Here is an 11226-nt window from a genome sequence, read left to right on the forward strand (position 1 = left end):
CAAAGAAAGATTTTTGCCATTTTACGTTATAATTGTGAGCTTGCAGAAAATTTTATTTTCTGATATCACTACTAAATATAGAAGACAAAAAGTGTATTTTTCTTATCCTAAAATAAAAAGGGTTTCTTGCCAACTATTTGACCACATCATAATATCACCTGATAGGCTGATTTGATAAAATCGGTTTTGGTCATAAATTTTTTAATCATAAAATCACTATATTCCTATGATAAATTCAGTTCTGATTTGTTAATCACTATATTATTTAATCACTTTTGATATGATTAATTTTGCAATATATAAAAGTATATGTAACGTATTCCAGATTTACCCATGTGTGACTTTGCTGTCCATTACAACTCTTTTTGGCAGGAAAATGGAACAACCTTAATGTAAAAGAGGTAGATCATTAATTGTAGTGACTGGGGCTATTTTCAAGAAACTGAGCAGTTTTCCATGTGCAAGAAGTGAGTTTCGGTAAGTACCTTTTTAGTCATTCTTGGCTAACCAGGCGGACTACCCAACATTAGTGCTCGACCTAGCACATTAATATGTTAACTCTTAACCTGGAAAGTATATCAATACAAAATTAAAACCACTATTAAATTCGGCTTACAAGGGAACTATGTTTAACCATATTTGCATCCAACAATTATCCACAATAAGCTAATTTGTGTACAGGTAATCAAATTGCTAATTGTAGCTAGACTAACTTAAAAACAATGGTTTTGTGTTCTAATCTTAGTTGTTTATACTTATGGTAGTTAAGAACTGGACTTGAGTTTATTATAAAAAAGGATAAAAATATAGTATGTAGATATTATTATGTCATATCCCATTCTGCAGCTAAATTTATTTAGACCACTTAAAAATATACAGTTTGGCTTTAAATTTAAAAAGTCGTTGAAGGGGATCGGCTGCTTGGGATGGTACATACCATCTATAAATATAATTTATGCCTTATATGGATATATTTATTTGTTATATTACAATTTAATGTTTATTAGTATCATTTACAAAATAGTCAAGAGTCTTGCAAAATCAGAGTTAGTTCTTGACTTCGTGAGTATTTTTTTCCAGTATACCACATCTCCTACAAAAAGATGCATATATTAATATATCTATATATTTACTAAGATAATCAATGTTAGTTTCTGATTTTATAGACGGGCTTTTGATTGTGTGGCTACAAAGTACAGTGTAACAAAGATATTCAAACAGATCTATATCTTTTCTAAAGAATATTTTAAAATTATAAGGCCAAGAGCTTACAATTCATGTGGATATATTTAGTTGTTAGTAAGAATCAGATTGGCATTGTATTACTTCACATGGATCTCTGGTATATAAAAAAATTTGTATGATTTCAATAGGTAATCCTCCAGGATATTGACCTTTATTTTAGGTTGATATAGATAAATGAGATGGAAGGGCTATCTGCATGATCAGAAGCAACAGCTAACTGGAGACTGAATAAATATCCCTTGATTGAGAAATGATGGATGGAAGTTTGGGGAGTATTGTCCTAAATACATATCAGAATCATAAGATGATGCATTCATTTCTTTTATAAACAGTGGTGATGGATGCATTCTAGTATAATCAAAAATTTCAAGGCCCGGAGATTGACCAACCCCATGTAAAAGTATCAACCGAAACCTTATGGATGAGTCTAACTTCTCTATTAGCTCTGAACTTAACATTGAACTAGACACTACCATCATTGCCAACCTTAAGAATATTGAATTTTATTTGCTTCACATTTTAAAGTAAGTGGACACTGTCAACCTTTACTTTTTGTTACCAAATTGATATTGTGGCCCTAAAGCAGGTGCAATACGTGTTTGTAGAGTATGTGAGCCAAGAATATAATTATATTTCTCTGTCAATTCTTGAACATTTATTTAGTAGTTTATATTTTTTATTCATAAGGTATAAAAAGATATGATCAGTGGTATGCATATATATGTCTAGGGTGAGGAAGGTGCACTCTCAATGACAACAAAAGTGTGCCCGGTGAATTCATCAAAAGGACTAGTGTTGATGTAAATTTTACAGGTTGTGTAAAAGTTCCGTAGATATGTTAACAGATCAAGAAAACTCTATATTTAGTGCTAATACATGATTGGCTTTGTTAGTTGATTTTTCTAACAATATGATGTGAGAAAGATCAACATATATTGTTCTTTTTAAATTCTTAATTGTTAGCGTATTGTGGATAAATGATATTTATAGACGAATACTGTACAAGCACGGTCATCCCTAAATAATATATATTTGTGTGCTTCCAACTCCTTGAATTATTGTGGTCAATAATATTTATTTTCTTTGCATAACTACGTGCTTGAATTGTTGCAGGAAGATTACTCCAAGTAATATTTCATGATAAATTAAATAATGTGACATAGTTAACTTTAACTCTGCATTTCTTGCAAATCTTCTGCCACACCATGTTGTCTCCTTTGTATCAAATATTCTATATTGTAAAAGATTACACAATTCTATTCTCGAAATATGTTAAACTTCATCTTTTAATCAACATTTATTTCACCTAACTTATCATTGTCCTTGCATATGTGTGCTAATGTCACCTATTAACAAACTTTTTGTATTACTATTCTAATTCTAATAAATTTCAGTTGAGGTCATACAACAAAAAAAATGTGTACTTTTTTGTTTGTTGAAGTAGGGGTAAAGTAGTGTAGGTTAAAAATTTTAAGAAAAAATTTTACACTTAGTTTTGGATTTCTTTTTATCTATTTCATTAATATAATAATGGATTGATTAATTTATCAATACTTAGTAAAATAAATTAGAATTATCAAATATTTTTTTACAAACCTGATTGTCTTTTTATCAAATTTTTAATTTAATATTTCATAAAATAAGGTAGTATTGTGACATGAAATTTATCCACTTTATTTTATTTAACTAAGAACATTTATCCATTTTCAAATTTTGGAATTATAGTACCAGATATGCTTTAGGCCTGGTAAAATTAAGATCTTATAGCTTTATAATAAAAAAAATTGCGGTGAAAGTTTAAGTTGATAAACAAAAATGCTAATACTAAATAATGGTTAATTATTAAATTATATATTTTGTAAGACTACTTGATATATGAATCAAAATAATAAATATTTTCTAATTTTTATAATCGTAACAAAATTCTTACGTGTAATAATATTTCTATATTTAAATTAGAGACAACGTCTTCGAATAACATATATTATATTATTATATAAGTAAACTAACAAATTTGAAAAAAATTATACTTTAAAAGAATTTTTTCATCTTATTTCCAAAAAAAAATTACATAAAAGAATTAACTACACGTAACTTATCAATATTATTATGAAGATTGTTAAATAATGTAGATGAGATTTTGATGTGTTTACTAATTTTATTTAAAACAATATGTAATAACAAATTATATGACGTAAACTAATTCAAGTCACTAAATTGTTGATTATTAAATTATATATTTTTAAAGTTATCTCAATACATATTTTAGATCATAAACACTTTTATATGTTTATAGTCCTTATAAAAATATTTTAATATGATAATATTTTTATAATGATATTTTTATAAGATTTTGGAACTGTTGTATAGTGTTATGTCTTATACTATATAGGAAATTGTAGTGAAAGTTTAAGTGGCTCGAAAAAATTGTTAATAATCAATAAATTATTAAATATTAATATATTTATTATTTTAAGACAACTTGATTCATAATTTAAATAATAAAGACATTCATAATTATATAATTATGGTAAAAAAATTATATTATATTTTTTGTAAAATAAAATGAGTGACGGCGCTGTTTGAGTTACATATATTATATAATAAGATAATATATACTTATAAATTTGTGAAAATTCTACTATATTATGAATTTTTGAATTTCATTTTCAAAAAATAATTAACTAAATAAGTGCGCAAAATTAACAAATATTATTTTTAAATTTACTAAAAAAGAGACAAGAAATTATTGTTCTAATAATTAGACTTCAAAAAAAAGTATTTATTTTCTTTATGTGATCCGTCATAGAATTTATTATTTGGTATAATAATAAAGAAACTTTTAGTAACAATTATAATAATTATTATTTTATTTCAAGATAAATCGGTGGAAGTAAAGTACTTATATAAATATGATTTGGACTATATTTAAATTATTGAATTTAATATTTAATTACAATTTGTTACGAGGAGTAAAAATAACTATATAAATGATACGGTTTTCAAAATTTACTCATCGATGGAATATACTAAAAAGTTTGGAATTATTTTACATAGTTATGTATTATAATTGATAAAAATAAAATTCAATTATTTTATAATAAAAAAATAAAGTTTAATTTTGAGTTACTTAATAAAAAATGGTATTACTAATTATTACATCATATATTTTTTAAAAAAGCTTGATGCAAAAATTTAAATAACAAAGACTTTTACATTTTTATAGTTGTAAAAAAAATATTTTCATATAAAACTATTTTTATAATGAAATGTGAGATGACATTATGAGACGTCGTTGAGTAACATATATCCTAAAATCAAAGTAAACTTACAAATTTTTGAAAATTATACTCTGTTACGAATTTTTTAATCTTATTTTAAAAAAATTAAATAATTAAATCAACTTTTCATAGTTGATAAATATTATTATCAAGATCATTAAAAATGGATATGTGACTGATGCAGGGTTTTTTTTTGCAAAATTTAGAGAAGATTTCATTAATAATTTTAAATAGACTCAATCGGTTCGATCATGCAACCAGGTTGCAAAACAAATAAATAAGCTAAATAATTAACAACTTTATTTCTGGATTGATTAACTAATTGAATACAAAATTCTGAAAATTATAAATGAAGATAGTGGTGTCCCGAGTACTACAACATGCACCTACCTTAAAAACGGTAGCTTCACTATTGAGTATCACTTTCACAACGTTCCAAACGCACCCCACCTATCTATTTGCTGAACATCAACTATAAACCTGTCGAAACTGATGTGAGATATCTAGATCTCCTAATACACCTTAACATTTTTAACACAACCACCACACCGCACAATGCAAGACACATCACATAAAATGAGAAAATCAAACATACAAATAATGACTCAAATAGAACGAAATGAAAAAAAATCTAAAATTCAAAGTTCTCGAATGACACCAATTTTAATATGTTATTATACCAAACTTTTGAATCCAAGGCTTGATTTTATTGAAGAACGAGCAAAAAAAATAGAGGATGTTTGTTGAAAGAAAATTATAAAACAAGAGAAAGTGTTATGTGGATGGAGAAGGGGCGGCTATATGAGATGAATATACAGTTAAACCTCGATACATGAATACTCTTGAGACCGAAATATTTTATTTATTAATTGAGATTATTTATTTATCGAGATCAAAATATATTATCTATATTATATTGTGAACGAAAAAATATTTTTATTTGACGAGATTATTCGTTTATCGACTATTTATTTATTGAGATTCTAATGGAGAGAGAGAGAGAGTTGAGATGAAAGGGATGGAGATGGGTAGAAAGGCTGGAAAATGAGATGGGGTGCTAACTCTAGACATAATAATATTTTTTTTTGGAGTTGTAGGGTTTAATAATTCTTCTTTTCTAAAACAATAATAATATTTTATTTAAGGTTGTTTGTGTTGATGCAACAACAATTACATTAAAATAAATAAATGGTTTAGTGAAATTCAAAATTATTAACATATTGCTCTATAAACCTATTTCTAGATAAAAGACAACAAGTTTTTTGGGCAAAGTTTAGTACTTATAAATATATGACCGGGACAAAATTGAAATGATTGGAAATTAATTTTTAATTATAACTTTCCATGAGTAGTAAAAAACGTTTCTAAAAATATAATTTCAAAAATCTCAAACAGCGAATATGCAAAAAAATTGTAACTACTGTAGTGGATAAAAATAAGATTCGGTCATTTTATAATTACAAAATTGAAGCAAAATTTAGAGTTGCTTGAAAAAAATGTTACTACTTATTAAATTATTAATTTTTTTAATATAGTTCGATTCATTGATTAGATAATGAAGACATTTATATTTTTATAATCATAATAAAATTGTTTATTAAATTATATATATTAATGAAGTTTGTTGATTAACAACTAAAACAATTATTGATTTGTAAATTATATATTTTTATTAAGACACCTCCCTACCTAATTGAATAATGAAGACTTTAATATATTTTCATAATCGTAATAAAGTTGTTTTTATAAGATACAATTTGTATAATGAAATGCAAGATCACGTCCTTAAACACCGTCAAGTAATTTTATTAACACACATACACACATATATATATTAAACTTACGAATTTGTGAAAATAAAATTTTGTTACGAATTTTCGACTCTTATTTGAAAACAAATTAAATAACTATATAAATGACATATAATTAAAAAATATTCAACTACATACAATTAAAAAATATTATTATTAACATTATTAAAGAATGAAAAAGAGATTGGTGCAGTATTTAATAATTTTATTTCATCAAATTTGTAATAACATTAATTTTTATTATAGGTTTGTTTCATCAAAAATGTAATAACATTATTTTCTTTTACGGGGTTATTTGAGATTGTTGTAACAGCTATTTTTTTGTTAAAGAAAATAATTAATAATTTTGAAAAATTCAAAGTAATAATAATTTTCCTCTCTTTCATATTTATTTAATCATAATAAAGATGTTTGTATATGATAATATTTTTATAACAATATGTAATAATATGTGAGACGGTACCGTGAGACGCCGTCGAATAATATATATTATATAATAAGATGGAGTAAAGTGGAAATTTTTTGAAAATTATACGCTGGTACGAAATTTATTGCCCGATGTGATGCACACATTTTTTTTTAATTATGACAATAACAAATTAAATAATTTTATTCATAATTGAATAATATAATTTAGAGTATTGATTTTATTAAATAAAACGTGTCGTATTTATATATACAGTAATAATTAAATTTGATTAATTAGATATTTTGGTGTATATATTATATATGTTATAAGATAATCTATATCAAAATTTAAAAAGTCATTCAAATTTGTATAAATGAGATTAGTATAAATCATTTTATTTTGATAGTTAAACTCAAGCACAAATGAGAATAAGGAGTCGAATAGTATAAATTATACGATCATATTGAAATTGCAATCCAAAATTTCTATAATTGAAGATGTGTTTTATATTTCAGGATCGGTCAAAATAAGTTTATGGATCTTTTACTAACCGAAATATGGATAAAAATCTTGAAAATGGATAATTTATCGGTCAAATTAAAGTGAAAATTTTTATCTGAACCTAAATATGAATATCGAACCTTAAAAATATGTTATCCATAAATTTATAACATATAGATATGTTGATAAACTTACAAATATGTGAAAATAAAAATTTGTTACGAATTTCGACTCTTATTTCAACAAATAAATAAATCAATCAATCAAATCCCCATATTTAGGAACATTGTTTTGAAGATTATTAAAAAGTTGAAAAGAGATTGTTGTAGTATTTAATACTTTTACTTCATCAGAAAGTTAAAAATATTTATTTTTATTTTTAAAGGGTTATTGAAATTGTTGTAACAACAATGATAATGATACCATTGCTTTTTTTTTAAACATAATAAAAATGTTTACATATAATAATATTGTCATAATGAAATGAGAGACAACGTCGTAAGGCGCGATCGAGTAAAATCTACTACTTCCTCCGTCTCTCAATTATCATTGTTTTTAAGAGAGTGTCCGACATGCATTTTAAGATGAATAAGTACAGTTCTATAACGTTTTTTTTTTAAAATTAGGAATAAAAGTATAAATATTCTATTTTTATTTAGAAAAAAATATTTTTTTTAAAAAGTTATAGAATTGTACTTTCTATTCATCTTGAAATGCGGGTCGCACACTCCCTCAGAAATGATAACAATTGGGTGGACTGAGGGAGTATATAAGTAGATCGATTGAACTTAAAAAAATCATCTTCAATCCAGTGCTTGAAGCCTGCCAGTCGAAGTTTGAGGCACCTAATTAATGCCAAATCATGATACAACATTAGGTTAAAATTTGAGGATTCAAACGTCATTCTGTTAAACACCAATCCATTATAGTTAATTCTTCACACTGTATTTTCTCATTAGTCTACTGAATTAAATTATATTAGCCAGTTGTTGGTCCTCTACTGGAACACACATGCTCTTCTGCATCATTGGACATCAAACTATAAGACCATCAAACTTTGTATAGTAAAGAGAGTATATCAAATTATTGTTGCTTATTCGGATGCAACATTTTTGTGAGTACCTATACCTATTAGGCAAGATAAATGAGGTATTGTACATGTTATACTACGGAACAAAATTTTTTGATTGTTACTGAGGTCTCTTCTTATGATCCTTAAGAACACATATAACCATTAAAAAATCTTAGTACACGTTTTGCTTAACGCTCAAAATTTTTTGGAGAAGAAAATCCTTGAATATTTATTCAAGTGTTTTATCAAGTAATAGTTCATGTATTTTTATTTGTATATCACGATCATATTTGTTTTGTGCATCTATATGCTTTTTAATTGTTCGTTATTAAGAGGTTGACCATTTCATATTTACGATATTGTGATTATTTTCATTTATAAGAAGGAATATGGTGCATCTATATGTTTTTTGTTATCTGATAATATAATTAGAAGGAAGATATTATCACAGACCAGTTCAATATTCAAGATAAATAATCAACAAACAATCCAACCAGCTGGATTGACAAGTCTACAAAAAGTAGCTTGAAGAATGTGCAAGATTAATGGTGAAGATTAACTGACAAAGGAAGATCAAGATAATCACAGGATGCTAAAGATATGCTAAGCCAAAAATGGAAGATCTACTTTTCTATAAATAGAAATGACAAGTGACAGTTTAGAAAAGCTAATAGCATGTTTTATTGTACACTGTGTAAACCAGCAGTTAACTGAATTATAAAGTTAACACTGATCCCTCAGTCAGGTGTAACAATCTAGATAGAAAATCTTGTAATTTTCTCAAGAAGAAACTAAGCTCTTTAAACAAAGAGCCTATAAATTTTGTAGTAAACATTCTTAATTTTAATATAAAATTAAGTGAGTTTTGAAAAGATCTGTGTTCCTTATTCTTGCATGTTTCAATTTCATTACAAGATTCAATTTACTTTGTTCAACCAAGCGAAAAAGAATTGAAGAAAAGCCTAAAAACAGTAAAAACACATTCACCCCCCCCCCCCCTCTGTGTGTTATTCATTTCCTAGCAATCACTATTCCAGCACGGCCGCGGCCGAAAATAGCGCGCCCGCGCCCCGTTTCTGCACCGCAATCCTGATTTTAGTCGAAATTGAAGATTTTGAGATCCTGGAGCTTATATATATCAATAAAAAAGAAGTGTTTAATAACAAGGAGACCTGGGAGAGCAATAAGAAGACCTAGAGAGCACGAGATGGCTACAGAGAAGAAGACTTTTATTTTCTTTAATATAGTTGATACTTGGATGCTTGTTTTCGATTTATCTTTAAACCCTAATACTCTTATTGTGTTTATTATCATATTTTCATTGGAGCCCATGGTGACGATGAATTTAGTTATGAACTAATCGTTATCATGGGGTTCTAACGAATTTACTTATGAATTTCTTTAGTTAGTTTGTTTCAATATCTTGGTGTGTGGTGATTGATTGACGTCCTAGTATTGGTTGTGCTTATTCGTCTTATGTACAAAGCTAACATATAAGATAGCGTGTTAATCTCTATTGAAGCGACAGTGAATATAGAGATTTAGAAGTTGCCATGCTAGCATAGGTTCATGTATTAGTTATGCATGATTCGTAGGTAATTTTAACCATCTTACTTGCCCTATGTAATCACGATAGATAACTTGCGCATTAAACCTTTATGTTGTCAAATTCTATAGACATATAGGGTCTCAACATAGTTGGTGTCTATTCAGCTTCTATCTCTTTTGTGGATGTCTGGTAGTAGGGTATTCGTATAACAACAGTTGGCGTTTACTAGTTTCGTGTTTTCTGATTAGTGTCATCACCATCACATGCTAAGGTTAAGAATAATGACTTTGAATGAAGTAGTAATGAAATTAGAATACCATGTTTGTCTCTTATAAGTAATTCAACCTCAATTCTCTTAGTTAATGTTAATTAGTATAATCTCTTAATTTAATAAAAACCCAATTTGTTATTTGTCTTAGCATTGAACGATAACCATATCATTGTTGCATAAGTGCATAGATTGAAGTTAACCTAAACTAGTCTCTGTAGGAACGAATCTAATTTATATCTTATACTACTTGCGAACGCGTATACTTGCGTGTAATTTAGCGCGTGTTTTCGCCCTAACAAGTTTTTTGCGCCGCTGCCGGGGACTCGGTGTGAATTTTTAGTTTATGTGCTTGTCATCAGTGGTCGTTAAAGTTCACTGACTCGAACTCTTTTATTTTCACGGTTTACTTGTGTTTCAAATACTCATTACAATGGGAGATCCAGCAGAATGAACGAAAGCCTTAATGAATTTTTCTCAACCCAAGATCAATGACATTCAATCTAGCATTGGCAGGCCATCTATCACAGCTAATACCTTTAAAATCAAGCGTGACATAATTCAGTTCTGTTTGGGGGTGCTCCAACGGAAGATCCCAATACGCACATTAGGGATTTCATAGAGATCTGCGACACCTTCAGGTTCAATGGTGTTTCTGAAGATGCTATAAAGCTGAGGCTTTTCCCATTCTCTCTGAGGGATAAAGCTAAGTGTTGGTTACATTCTCTACCAGCAGGTTCTATCACCACTTGGTAGGATCTTACTCAAAAGTTTCTCACTAAATTCTTCCCTATGGCGAAGACAGCTGAAATCAGAAACGCTATTACTCAATTTGCGCAGCAAACGGGAGAATCTCTATGTGAAGCTTGGGAGCGCTACAAGAAGATGCTTCGAAAGTGTCCTCATCATGGAAAGCCTGATTGGATGATCATCAATTATTTCTATAATGGGTTGGGAGCACAGTCAAGACCCATGCTCGATGCAGCATCAGGTGGAGCATTATGGGCAAAGAACTATGAGGAAGCTTATGATCTAATTGAACTGATGGCTGATAATAAATATCAGTATCCAACTCAGAGATGGCCACAGG

The 11226-nt window shown here is 27.6% G+C and overlaps 1 non-coding gene across 1 annotated transcript; it reads right to left on the minus strand.

The window, feature by feature from the left end:
* Window positions 1-10943: 10943 nt before the first annotated feature.
* LOC141705505 (small nucleolar RNA R71) lies at window positions 10944-11050 on the minus strand. Its single transcript, XR_012568380.1, has one exon. It is a non-coding gene; the product is annotated as a small nucleolar RNA R71 (small nucleolar RNA).
* Window positions 11051-11226: the final 176 nt, after the last annotated feature.

This window comes from Apium graveolens, unplaced genomic scaffold (assembly GCF_009905375.1).
Source record: "Apium graveolens cultivar Ventura unplaced genomic scaffold, ASM990537v1 ctg895, whole genome shotgun sequence".
In the NCBI taxonomy this organism is placed as follows: domain Eukaryota; kingdom Viridiplantae; phylum Streptophyta; class Magnoliopsida; order Apiales; family Apiaceae; genus Apium; species Apium graveolens.